The sequence below is a fragment of the Schistocerca gregaria genome, chromosome 3 (genome assembly GCF_023897955.1).
Source record: "Schistocerca gregaria isolate iqSchGreg1 chromosome 3, iqSchGreg1.2, whole genome shotgun sequence".
NCBI lineage: Eukaryota > Metazoa > Arthropoda > Insecta > Orthoptera > Acrididae > Schistocerca > Schistocerca gregaria.
In genome coordinates this window covers 536,512,656-536,526,568 of record NC_064922.1, presented here as the reverse complement: position 1 = coordinate 536,526,568, position 13,913 = coordinate 536,512,656, and the positions used below count along the sequence as shown (strand labels likewise).

The following is a 13,913-nucleotide window of genomic DNA, read 5'->3' as shown; positions in this document are numbered from 1 at the left end:
GTTTTAGCGGGTGCCCATGTTGTCATCATCAGGTGCTCTGATTGACTAGGAGCTGGTGCAGTGCTTATACCCCTCCTCCCCTCCCACCCGGTGTTATTGAGCAACCAGCACCTTCTTCCTACTTCTCTCACCAACATGTGCTCCATCTATGGTCTACATCTTTGGCGCAAACCAAGGTCGGTGACGTGATGCTGGGAGAAGGCGGAAGGAAGTGGGGGGTGGAGGGTGGGAGGAAGAAAACTGCTTGAACACCCAAGCCTGAGCATTGGCCACCGAGAACCAGGTAGGGAGAGGGAAGAAGATGTAAGCCCTGCACCCCTAAGTAGTGAGCTGTTCATCGGAGTTCCTAATGATGACAGGATGGTCATCTGTCAAAATACAGCTTTAAATTGTGGTGCAGGTAGTATTACATACTATTAGCATTGTTGGCTGGCAAGCTGCAGGTCACCAGTTCAAACCCAACCACCAGTAATTATTTGTTATTTATTATTATTCACGTATGGACCCAGTAGGACCATGCGAGATACAATCCATCAACATCACGTTTGATGGTTGGCCGTTCTTTGTGCCCAAATTTGTTTCATCCTTTCAGAATGAAGTCTTTTTCTTTCATCAGACCACGGTGTTCCAGTCTGTTTTCTAATCCTTCTGACCAACTTTCCAATCAAATATATTTTGTCTGAATGTTTTCCTACCTGTAAGGTCTGCCTGAATTATGCCAGCTGCTTTAAGATCCTCCTTAATTGCAGCAATCTATTTCATTGGCTCAGTTTTGGACTTGCTTCTGTTTTCGTAGAATTCTACTATTTGTTTTGTCAACCTAGTGCGTGCCATTATTTTAATGTGTCCATAAGATTTAAGTCTCCATTTTCTCATGTAACCATGTATGTCTGTGTATTCTTCTACTTCCTTGTTACTTCTCGGTCTGTAAGTTATTATTTAGTATTCATCATTTCTGGAGAGTTCTTAAATTATCTTGTTTGTAATATTTGTACATTCTGGACTATTTAATGTTTGTATAAATAGCTGCACTATCCATCAGTGAGGTCAGTTCTGAGGTGTACTTCAATGCCTTCAGATTTGGACTTGACTTTGGTTTCAATATGATACTGTTTGGTGGAGATACCAGAAACTTCAAAACATTTACACGGCTCCAATTAAACAACATAAAAGCCATCACCTACATGTACAGCAACTGAAATACAAGCAGTAGATCACTCCCAAAAGCTGCATATTCAGGGGAGAGTTGGATTCCTAAACAGCAGTAAGTCAGCTGCATATCAGGTATCCCTCAGTGTTATCTTGATAAGCTGGTAATGACCTGACAAAATGATTGAAAAGATTCAACTGAGTTGCCATGTGCAACAAGTGGGATGGAAAACAGAAATAAGCATTTGGCGTCATTGGTCAGGAGGCCACTTGCGGGGCAAGTCCGGCCACCTTGGTGCAGGTCTTATTACATTCGATGCCACATTGGGCGACCTGCGTGCCAGATGGGGAAGAAATGATGATGAAGACAACACAACACCCAGTCCCTGAGTGGAGGAAATCCCCGACCCAGCTGGGAATCGGACCCGGGCCTGTAGGAGGGCAATCCGTCATGCTGACCACTCAGCTATCGGGGCGGATAACAAGTGGGATGAAAAGATGTGTTTGGCATGTATACTTTTTCAAGGATGGAACAGCCCATATATGGTTTGAGAACAACAGAGGCTCAACAAATTGGAGAAATTCCAGAAAAATAAGATAAGACTTACCAAGCGGGAAAGCGCCGGCAGACAGGCACATGAACAAAACACACAAACACACACACACAGAATTACGAGCTTTCGCAACTGGCAGTTGCTTCGTCAGGAAAGAGGGAAGGAGAGGGAAAAATGAAAGGATGTGGGTTTTAAGGGAGAGGGTAAGGAGTCATTCCAATCATGGGAGCGGAAAGACTTCCCTTAGGGGAAAAAAAGGACAGGTGTACACTCGCGCACACACACACACACACACACACACACACACACACACACACACACATATCCATCCGCACATACACAGACACAAGCAGACATATTTTGAAAATATGTCTGCTTGTGTCTGTGTATGTGCGGATGGATGTGTGTGTGTGTGTGTGTGTGTGTGTGTGTGTGTGTGTGTGTGTGTGTGTGTGCGCGCGAGTGTACACCTGTCCTTTTTTTCCCCTAAGGGAAGTCTTTCCGCTCCCGGGATTGGAATGACTCCTTACCCTCTCCCTTAAAACCCACATCCTTTCATTTTTCCCTCTCCTTCCCTCTTTCCTGACGAAGCAACTGCCAGTTGCGAAAGCTCGTAATTCTGTGTGTGTGTTTTGTATATATATATAATGATGTAAATAAAATAGAAAGAAACTTCCACATGGGAAAAATATATTAAAAACAAAGATTCCAAGACTTACCAAGCGGGAAAGCGCCGGTAGATAGGCACAATGAATAAAACACACACACACAGAATTTCAGCTTTCGCAACTGGCGGCTGCTTCGTCAGGAAAGAGGGAAGGAAAAGGAAAGTTGAAAGGACGTGGGTTTTAAGGGTGAGGGTAAGGAGTCATTCCAATCCCGGGAGCGGAAAGTCTTACCTTAGGGGGAAAAAAGGATAGGTATATACGCGCGCGCGCACACACACACACACACACACACACACACACACACACACACACACACACACACACACCCATTCATACATATACAGACACACTGTATGCAACTGCAGAGAAATACGACTGTCACTAGGCTATTACACTGCAAGATCTCAACGATCACAATGGTCCTATTCATGCCAACCAACTGCAAATGATTACAGCTGACCTGTGGGCAAAACTCATCACTGCACAGCGGGCAAGGTTGTTCCTAAAAATGCCGTAGCCATGAAGAACATGGATTGCAATAATAACTATTTGGGATAAAGCACAGACCCTTGAATTTGTCATTTTAACAGAATTTAATCCTGATAATGATCTCACATTGGACTTGTTGCTGGCATCACAAGCAATCATACACTGCGAAAGATCAGAGCTTCACAAATCTTCATCTAAATCTATACTCTGCAGACCAATATGATGTGCAAGCCAGTGGGTACATCCCACTGTACCAGTTACTAGGGCTTTTTCCCATTCCATTCACATATGGAGCATGGGAAGAATAATTGCTTCAATGCCTCCTTGCACGCTGCAATTAATCTAATTTTGACCTCAAGTTCCATATAGGAAATATATGAAGGGGGTTGTAGTACATTCCTAGAGCTTTCATTTAAAGCTAGTTCTTGAATTTTGTAAGTAGGTTTTGTCGGGATAGTTTATATCTGTCTTCAAGAGTCTTCCAGTTCAGTTTCTTCAGCACTCTGTAACGTTGCCCCAAGGGTCAAACAAACCTCTGACAGCTCGTGCTGTTCTCCTCTGTATATGTTCAACATCCCCTGTTAGTTCTAGTTGGTACATGTCCCAAACACTTGAGCCAAGGTCTAGGATGGGTTACACAAGTGATCTGGAAGCAATTTCCTTTGTAGACTGATGACATTTCCACAGTATTCTGTCAATAAACCAAAGTTTCCCACCTACTTTACCCACAACTGAGCCTATGCGATCATTCAATTTCATGTCCCTACAGAGTGTTACACCCAACTATTTGTAAGAGCTGACCAATTCTAACTGTGACTGATATCATAGCCAGGTTTCTTCACATTGTTAAGAAGTACACAATTTTACATTTCTGAACATTTAAAGCAAAGTGCCAATCTTTGCACCACTTTGAATCTTATCAACATCTAACTGAATATTTATGCAACTTGTTTCATTATCGGCAATTACATCAGCTGCAAAGAGTCTGATGTTGCTATTTTCAAATTGAGCACACGATTATAAACAGACAACATGAACAGCAAAGATCCCAACACAATTCCTTGGGGCAGAAGTTACTTTTACTTCTGTCAGTGACCATCCATACAAGATAACTTGCTGCATCCTCCCTACCAAGAGATCCTAAACGCCCCATATTACTGTACTTTGGATAATAAGCATAGATGTGGTACTGAGTCAAATGCTTTTTGGAAATTGAGAAATCCTGTGTCTACCTGACTGCCTTGATATAAAGCTTTAAGTATGTTGAGTGAGAAAGTGCGAGTTGGGTTTCACATGATCTATGTTTTCATAATTGATGCTGGCTGGCATTGAGGAGATCATTCTGTTCAAGATACCTCAGTATGTTTGAGCTCAGAATATGTTCTATGATTCTACAACAAATCAGTGTCAAAGATATTCAACAGTAGTTTTGTGGACCACTTCTCCTATTGCAAACTGATGTGACCTACGCTTTCTTCCAACTACTGGGCATGGACCTTTGTTCGAGAGGTCTGTGATAGATTATAGTTAAAAAGAGGAATTCACTCAAGCACAAATTCAGTACAGAAACTGATAGAGATTCTATTGGGTCCTGGAGCTTTGTTCAGTTTTAATGATTTCAGTTATTTCTCAACACCACTTATATCACTCAGCTTTTCAGTGGTATGAGGATTAAATTGGGGCAATGTTCTGGTTTTCCTTTGTAAAGGTATGTTTGAAAATTGAATTAAGCATTTCTTGTTTTGTTTTTCTATAATTAGGCTAAGCTGACTATTTGATGCACTGTACCAGTGTTAATCACAATCCTTCGCTTTAAGCAGAGTGCAAGTTCTAAGATTCTGCTACAGAATTGGATTTGAATTTCCCGACCTCCACTGTAGGGTGAAGAACTGTAGGGTTCCCTTAAACAGGTCAGGTGTACACCACACACAGGAAGCAGCTCCTAGTGTAGCAGAGCATGTGTAGTGTGCACAGGGGCTACTTTTAGGTGTGAGGAACCTGTCCGTGGGATCAGAGATGAAAAAGACTGCCAAAATCAAAGATACATCAGTTAAATGTCCTCAGAGAATGCCCATCCTCACAGGTAAGGTATAGAAGAGAGGAACAGAATTGTAAATTGCAGGATTATCGAAAGAAAGGTCCCCGAATTAGTATTGCTTACTGAAAGTTATAATGCACAGATAGTGTTAGAAAGCAAAAATTTGGATGACGTCCTAAGTTTAGATTGAAATATTTATTGCAAGGATAGGTTAACCACCCACGGTGGCCGCGTATTCACTGCAGTCAAGAATTCAATAATATCTAGCGGGATTATCATGGATTCGGAATGTGACTAGCTCTTGGTGAAGTTAGGCAGCAAAGGTCAGTCAAAAACAGTAATAGGATGCTTTTATAGGCTGTTTGGGTCAGGAGCTGCAGCAGTAGAGCACTTCAGAAGCACTTCAGAGAGAACTTGCAGACTATTATTAGCAACATTCCTGATCATGCCATTGTAATAGGGGGTGACTTCAGCTTGATAAGAGTGTCATGCCATAAAATTGGTACTGCAGACAGGGATTCTGAATGGCTTGTCCAAAAATTTCTTTGAGCAGATTATTAGAAAACCATCTTGGGAAGGAAATGCCTTTGACCTCCTATCTACAAACACACCTGAACTTACTGAATCAGTTAACAAAGAGGAAGGTATTACTGATCATAAAGCCGCGATAGCAACTATGACTGTTGGTATTATAAGAACTGTTAAGAAAGGCAGATAAATATTTTTGCTTAGCAAAAATGACAGGATACAAATTGTAGAGTATCAGAGTAGTCAACAACAAATATTCAGCACTAAGGATCAAGGTGGAGCACAAATGGGAAAAAATTCAAAAGCATTATTCAATATGCCTTAGATAACTATGTTCTGAGTTAAGGCTAAAGGGATGAGAAATGACCTCTGTGGTTTAATATGCATGTTAAAAAACTTCTGTAAACAAAGAGTGTGTTGGAACAGCAACCAGAACAGTCGCAGGGTACTAGTGATGGAAAAGAGGCGGGACCCGCGGAGCGGCCCACGAACAACACAACAGGAGATGGCGGACACGACCAACGGAGGACCTTACGACACAACAAGAACAGACAAAAGAGTAACGAACCAAACCAGACAACCACGTCCACTGGAATTGAAACACGAAAGTCAATACGCTGTCTGAGGCGATATGTCCTGAGACTCACGTGATATTAAACTGCTTGCTGAGCGTGAGGAGGCGCTTAAGTATGCTATCAGGGGTGCCGCTATTGGCCACTGGGACCATGTGTTCCACTGTGGCGCCCTTACGCTAAAAGCGGGCCAGGAGGCGCATGCCACCACAGCTTACGGTGCAATGGTGCAGAGGCCTGTATGAATCTTCGACGTCCAAGATGTCTGGCGCGGATTCAAATTCCGCGGTGCATGGTACCAGAGAGTTTCATGACATATTCAAGAGAAGTCAAAACCTAGGAGACAAACAAAAGTTGAATAAAGTGAAAATGTGCGTAAGGCGATCAATAAGAGAAGTGTTCAATGACTATGAAAGTAAAATTTCGTCAACCAATCTGACTGAAAACCCTAACAAGTTTTGGTCTTACATAAAATCAGTAAATGGTTCGAAATAATCTAAGTGACCATACAAACTCAGAGGTGGAAGATAACCATAAGAAGGACAAAATACTGAATTCGGTATTTCGATATTGTTTCACCAATGAAGATCATGAAACAGCCCCTCCTTTTAATCATTATATGAACATCAAAATGACAGATATTGAGAAGATCGCAGAACAGAAAGGCACCTACAACCGCTTAGTAATGGAAAGGTATCAGGACCAAATGACATATCTGTAAGATTTTAGAAACACGAGAAAGAACTTGCGTCCCTTCAATCAGCAGTTTATAGTAACTTGTTGGAGCAACGCAGGGTACCTAGCGACTGGAAAAAAAAGTGCAAATTCCCGTTTCCAAGAGGAGTCATGTGATAGATGCACATAATTATAGACCAATATCCTGATAACAAACTGTTGCAGAATTATGGAACATGTTTTATGTTTAAGAATTATAACGTTTTTAGAGAACAAAAATCTCCTCGATACAAACCAACATATATTCTGCAAACAGAGATCTTGGGAAACTTGGCTCACTCTGTTCCACAATGAGAGCCACAGCACTGCTCTGACTGATGCAGTGTTCCCTGACTTCAGGAAGGCATTTGAAACTGTACCACACTCCACCCACACTACTTTCTAGTGAGCTTACCAAGTGTCGGACCAGATTTGCAACTGGATTCATGTTAATGTAGCAAAACCTACAGATGTAAAGGTTTTCTGGAGTACTTCAAAGTAGTATGATAGGAACGTTACTGTTTACAATGTATATAAATGTTCAAGTAGAAAGTGTCAAAAGCTCTATAAAACAGTTGGCAAATGAAATGGTTGTCTGTAAGAATGTAGCAGTGCCACAAGACAATATCAATCTGCAAAATGACCTACAGAAGATTGATGAATGGTACAGACTCTGATAGTTAACACTGAACACAAGCATAAAATATTACTTGTACATAGGAAAAGAAGTTCACTATTACACAACTACACTACTGATGGAAAATTGCTGGGAAAAGTATATACTGTAAGATATCTAGGATTAACTATCCAGAGTGACCTTAATTGGAATGAACACACAAACCAAACAGTAATGAAAGCAAATGCCAGACTGAGATTCACAGCAAGAATCTTAAGTAAGTATAACTCGACCAATTCTTGATTACTAGTCATCAATCTGGGATCCAGTGCTGCATTTCACAGCAAGACCATTTAGTTGGCATAAGAGTGTTATAGATATGCTCAACAAACTCCAATGGCAAACGTTACTAGGGAGGTATTGCACATCACGAAGAGGTTTACTACTAAAATATTGAGAGAGTACTTTCCACTAAGAGTTGGGCAACATACCACTTCCTTCCACACACATCTTGCGAAATGAACATGATAAAAAAATTGAGAAATCAGACCTAATACAGAGGCTTACTGACACTCATTCTTCCCACATGCCATTCGTGAGTGGTACAGGGAAAGGAGGGAGTGGGGATCAGTTAATGGTACCAGAAGTACCCTCCACCACACACCATAAGGTCAAAAGGGTGGAGGTGCTGTCATATTTATAAAAAAATCCGTAAACTATAGACGTTTTGACCAGTTTGACCACTTAAATAAAGAAAACGATTTTGAGGCAGCTGTAATCGAAATTCCAGAATCAAATACAATCATAACATGTATCTATCGTCCTCCAACAGGCAATGTATGTGTCTTCCTAAAAAACCTTGAAATAATCCTAAACAAACTTCATCAAAACAAAAAGGTACTAATTTTATGTGGTGATTTCAATGTTGATTTCCAGTCTACAGGGTGTGTGAAAGAATCCCTGATGAATCTCACTAACTCATTCAGTCTGAATCCCACAGTAACATTCCCCACAAGGTGCAAAACCAACACCAAACCATACTTGATCAGATATTTGTAAACTGTCCCTACCAGAAAGTCGAACCTCTGGACACAGGCTATAGTGATCACTGTGGCCAAGTCCTATACCTTACAAATGTTCTCCCCTTAGACTGCAACAACAAATACATAACTAAAGTAAGAAATTACAGCAATGAAAACATGAAAATCTTCAATGATTCCTTAGCAGCAGAAACATAGAACACAGTATATGAAGCAGACAATACAGACAACAACATGGACTCATTCCTAAACACATTTATATATCACTTCAATATTGCCTTTCCTCCTAAACTCAAACACAACACACCAAAAGAACCCCTTAAGAAGCCATGGATAACAACTAGTATAAAGATTTCCAGCAGAAGGAAGAGAGATCTGTTGAAGTACCTAAACAATAACAACCCCATCTCAAGAAATACATATCAAGCAATACGTCAAAATCCTTAAAGTCATAGCACTAGCAAATCAAATAGCAAAACAAAACCAAGGCAGTGTGGAACATCAAAGGAACGAAACAAATCAACAGCCACTTAGACATGAAAACACTATTCTGATCCACAACAATACAAGAGTTACTAATCCACAAGAAATTGCAAATATGTTCAACAATTACTATGAAAATATTGTTAAAAATCTGTTACAAAGCATCAACAAACCCACACCCAACAGACAAGACAAAATAACAACTCCTGTAGAATCTATATTCTTCTGGGAAACTTCTGCTGAAGAAATTGTATTGAGTGCAAAGTACCTCAAGAATAAATTCTCATCTGGAATCGATGACATCCCAGATTTTATCATCAAAAACTGCATAAACAAAATAGATCTCCCACTCTCAAATGTGTATAACTCTTCGTTGATGGCAAGTACATTTCCAAATTGCAAGAAAGTTGCTAAAGTCATCCCAATCCTTAAGAAAGGTGAAAAACTCAATGCAGAAAATTACGGACCCGTATCACTGTTACCTGTGTTTGGTAAACTCCTGGAGAGATTAGCTCACCAAAGACTAATAAATTTTCTTGATAAGAACCAGATACTATGTAATGCCCAGCATGGTTTCACAAAAAACAAATCCACGACATCCTCATGTATGAGTGTTTACACTCCACCCTTGATGCTCTAGACAAAAAACAAAAAGCAGTTGTGATCTTCCTAGATTTGTCCACGGCATTTGATGTCATACACCATAAGATTCTTCTCAACAAACTGGAGTCATATGACATAAGAGGCACCCCACTAAACTGGTTCAGCTCATACCTGACAAATAGAAAACAAAAAGTGTCAATAAAACATAACAATCAAGGACATATCGAAACATACTACTCTGACTATTGAAATATTACACAAGGTGTGCCCCAAGGCTCAATACTTGGACCAGTGCTCTTCCTTGTGTAGATAAACGACCTACTGTCAAACATCAATGCCAGCACCAGTACACTCTTCGTAGATGATACCAGTATCCTCATAACAAGCAAAAATGAACATGAACTCCAAGAGGCCATAAATGGAAATACAGACAAACTTGGCGATTGGTTTGAGAAAAACAAGCTCATAGTTAACACAAAGAAAACCACTTACCTAAACTTCCACCTAAGAACAAATAAAATTATGGCTGATATGAAATTACAGTGTTCCCAAATATCCCCAAATACAGAAACACGATTTCTAGGCCTATGGATTCAGGAAAATCTAAAATGGCAAACACACATTAATAAAAAATAATAGTAAGCTAAACAAAGTGTGCTAAGCCCTACGAATCCTTGCATACTGCACAAGCCCAGAAACTGTTCACACAGCCTACTATGCACAATTCCACAGTGTAATGCAGTATGGTATTATATTCTGGGGAGACTCTACACATAGCCCAAACATTCTCCTCACCCAAAAGAGAGCTATAAGAATAATGAATAAGGCAATGCCGACTGATAGCTGCAGACCTCTCTTCCAGAAGTTGCTCATCTTACTTCTTGGCAGACTGTATATACTAGAACTATGCAAATTTGTAAAAAGTAATATTACAAAATTTAATAAAAATGTAAATGCCCATGCCTATCGTACAAAGCAGAAAATGAAACTCCATGTTAAAGAAATGCACACCTCTGTGATTAAAAACTTTTCTTTCAACAAAGGCATTAAAATATACATCAGGCTGCTATCAGAAATAACAAACAGTAAGTTCCTGACTGTATTTAATAAAAAATTAAAATCATTCCTACTTGTTCATTGTTTCTACAGTGCAAGTGAGTTTTTGCTCCACATGTGTGGAAAGAAACATGAAACAAAGTGCAGCAAAGATTTTTGTAAAGAGTAAAACATTAATGCAAGTATGTGCAAAAATCTTGCAGCTATATCATCTGCTATGAAGCAAATTAAGTGCAGAAAGAATATCCAACCAGCTACTGTTGTGTGTAAGAGTGAGAGGAATACAGCACTAAAATACAAATGTGTAACCGAGTATGTAATTTGTGTGTTCGTAACTTCTCAGAAAATATGTATGTAAACTCATGTTTGTGTAAACTTTCGGCATATTAATTCATGCCAGCAAATTATTGTAATATCCAACATCAAATTATGTATGTGCATCACCATGTGCATGTCATGCACATTATTGATTCAGAGGACAAAAAATAAATTATGATATATCTAGCCCAATCAATCTCGCATGCAGCTTCAATTTCTAACTCAACGGATTAGTGTCTTGTCTAATGTGTCAAACCCACAATCTCCATTTGCCATCATCCTATACTTTCAATACACACTGAAGTTTTCCCCAAAAAATCCCCAAAGCAATTACAACAAGCACAATTAACAAAGGTTGCTTTGGGCACTTTTTGTTTGCCACTGAAGGCTTTATTATCATGCCATCATCAATGAGGCGAGATCCAGTCATTAACTAACATTCACAACTAAACTTTGAAGCTTTTGTCGAATGCAAAAAGCTGTGCATGTCTCACACAAGTTGCCTACATGCCAGCAATGATCATAAGCATTGCAGGTGTTCAGGGACAACTTTTGACCACTAAATGTCATGAGCAGCCACAACTCTTCCCTAATCATCATGCATAGGGACAGCTGAACCTGCCCAGGAAGGGCACCTTAGTATCTTTAACGAAGAATAGTGCTGCAATAGGATCTTGTCTGAGCGAGGAATTACGTCGGCAAGTCACATGTATTCTGCTTCATGTTCCAGAGTCTGTCAAATCTGGAGTGGTGATAAGAGAGACCAAGCAATTCATGGTAAAACACCATGTCAACATGGAGGATCATTCCCCAATTAGCTAGCGTTTGTATAGGGGTATCACTGGCTGAAGCATACATAACTTGAAATAGGAGAACAGCAAGACGGCACCACTGAGCCTTCAGAGAGTTCTTGGTCCCCTCTAGTGGTGCTTGTGAAGGAGGAGAGCCGTGCATGGCATTTCTGCATCAACTATTGAGGACTGAACCAAGTCACACACAAAAATATATCTATCCACTGTCATGCATTGATGAAAACTTGGACTGCTTGAGAGAGGAAAGTATTTCTCAACTATGGAATTGCAGAAAGGCTATTGGCAAATGGAGGTTGATGAGGCTGATTGGGGAAAGGCTGCCTTCATAGCTCCTAGTGGTCTCTGCCTTCTCCTTAAGGAGACACTAACATTCTCTCCGGTTCTTGTATTGTATGACAAGAATGGTGAGACAGAACTTCACACCGATGTCAGCAGCTTTGGGCTAGAATCAGTTCTAATAAAAATTCAGGAAGGTGCTAAGAAGGTGGCAGCTAAACTTCCAGGTCCTCTCCAATTTCAAGATGAACTACTATACAACTGAGAAGGAGTACTTTGAAGTTATTTGGGCAATTAACAAGTTCTGACAGGAGGAGGAGGAGGAGGAGGAGGAGGAGGAGAAATGTGCTTCTAACAGTATCCACATCTCGGGCATGATTAAAAACAAGGTCATGCCTCAACTGAAGATTGGTTGGTTGTAGAAGGGACCAAACTATGCAGTCATCAGTCCCTCCGACCTTGGATTAACCAAAACCGATAAAATCCCACATTAGGAGAGGCAACTACAATGTTCATAAATGAGAAACTAAGGGAAGGAAGGAAAACGGCGGAAGAAGATGTGAGGGAAAGAAAGTGACTAATGACAGGGGTGGGAAGGAAGAAGCACAGGAGACAAGAGAGACGCTCAAGACATAACAGACCCCGTAACGAAAGGAGTGGGAAGGCAGAAGGCTGGGGTAAACCACCAAGCCCAGTTGAAGACAGTCCAGTTGGGGCAAAGGGGGGAGCAAGAGGGCTGTCATCCCCTCCACTCAGTGATAAGGTGGAAGGCCCCTCCCTTAAATAAAGCAATAAAAAACCCCATCATGAATAAAACGTAAAACGAGATCCGCCGCTGAGGCAATGGCTGCCAACACCAGGGATAGTGATTCTGGAGAGCTATAAGTCCATTGTAGGGTGGCTAAGGTGGGGGAGTCCAATAAGATGTGAGCCACAGTCACCATCGATCCACAACGACAGAGAGGGGGATCCTCATGACGGAGGAGATGACTGAATAAAAAAAGTATGGCCGATGCGGAGCCGGCAGAGGATGACAGAGGCCCGTAAGGAGGACCACCATGGAGTTGTAGAATCCTTAATTGCCATGAGCTTGTTTGGCAAAGAAAAAGTGCTCCATTCTGCATCCCAAAGGCCCAAAACCTGATGACATAATGCCGAGCGAAGGACTATTTCCGGAATGCCAATAGCAGGAGATGGCCTGGTAGTAGCTAATTTAGCCAGCCGATCAGCAAGTTCACTGCAAGGAACCCCAACATGGCCTGGGGACCAAATGAAAACCACCGAGCATCCATGTTGAGCAAGGAGAGAAAGGGAGTCCTTGATAGCGATGACCAACGGGTGGGGATGGAAGCACTGGCCAATAGCGTGCAAACCGCTCAATGAGACACTACAGATAGTGAAGGATAGTCCTGAGCAGAAGCGGATATAGCCCAGTGCACACAAGATGGTTACCAATTCTGCAGTAAAAACACTACAGCCAACTGGCAAGGAATGAAGTTCTGTGAGTCACGCATATGTGTAAGCAAAACCAATGCAGCCAGCAACCATGGAGCCATCAGTACAGATCACTTCTGAACCCTGAAAAGAACTGAGGAGACAGTAGAACTGGTGACGAAGAGCCATTAGAGAGACAGAATCCTTTGAATCGATTGAGAGGTCAAGACAGAGTTGCGGCTGAGAGACGCACCATGGAGGCGTACATGCATCAGCGGAGAAGAGAGGTGGTAAAGGCAACTGCTGGAGCTCAGAAAATAGCAACTGAATGCGGACAGCCATGGTAAGCCCACATAGTGGCTGCCGCTGCGGCAGGGTGATCTCCATGTCTGGATAAAGGAGACCATTATTAGGGTGCTTGGGGGGGGGGGGGGGGGGGCAGCAAATGCGGAGCACGTAAGACATCAGCTGTTGGTGCAAAACTCTGCGAGAATGCTAATTACGGGGCTAGTCCAGAAGGTACCAGTTGCAAGTCGGACCACACAGTGGTGGTTGGGGTCTGG

The 13,913-nt window shown here is 41.4% G+C and overlaps 1 protein-coding gene across 1 annotated transcript in view; it reads right to left on the bottom strand.

Moving 5' to 3' along the window:
- The window catches only part of LOC126356298 (putative inositol monophosphatase 3), a 41,052-nt gene that overhangs the window by 16,088 nt on the left and 11,051 nt on the right, over window positions 1-13,913 (bottom strand). The window lies entirely within an intron of this gene.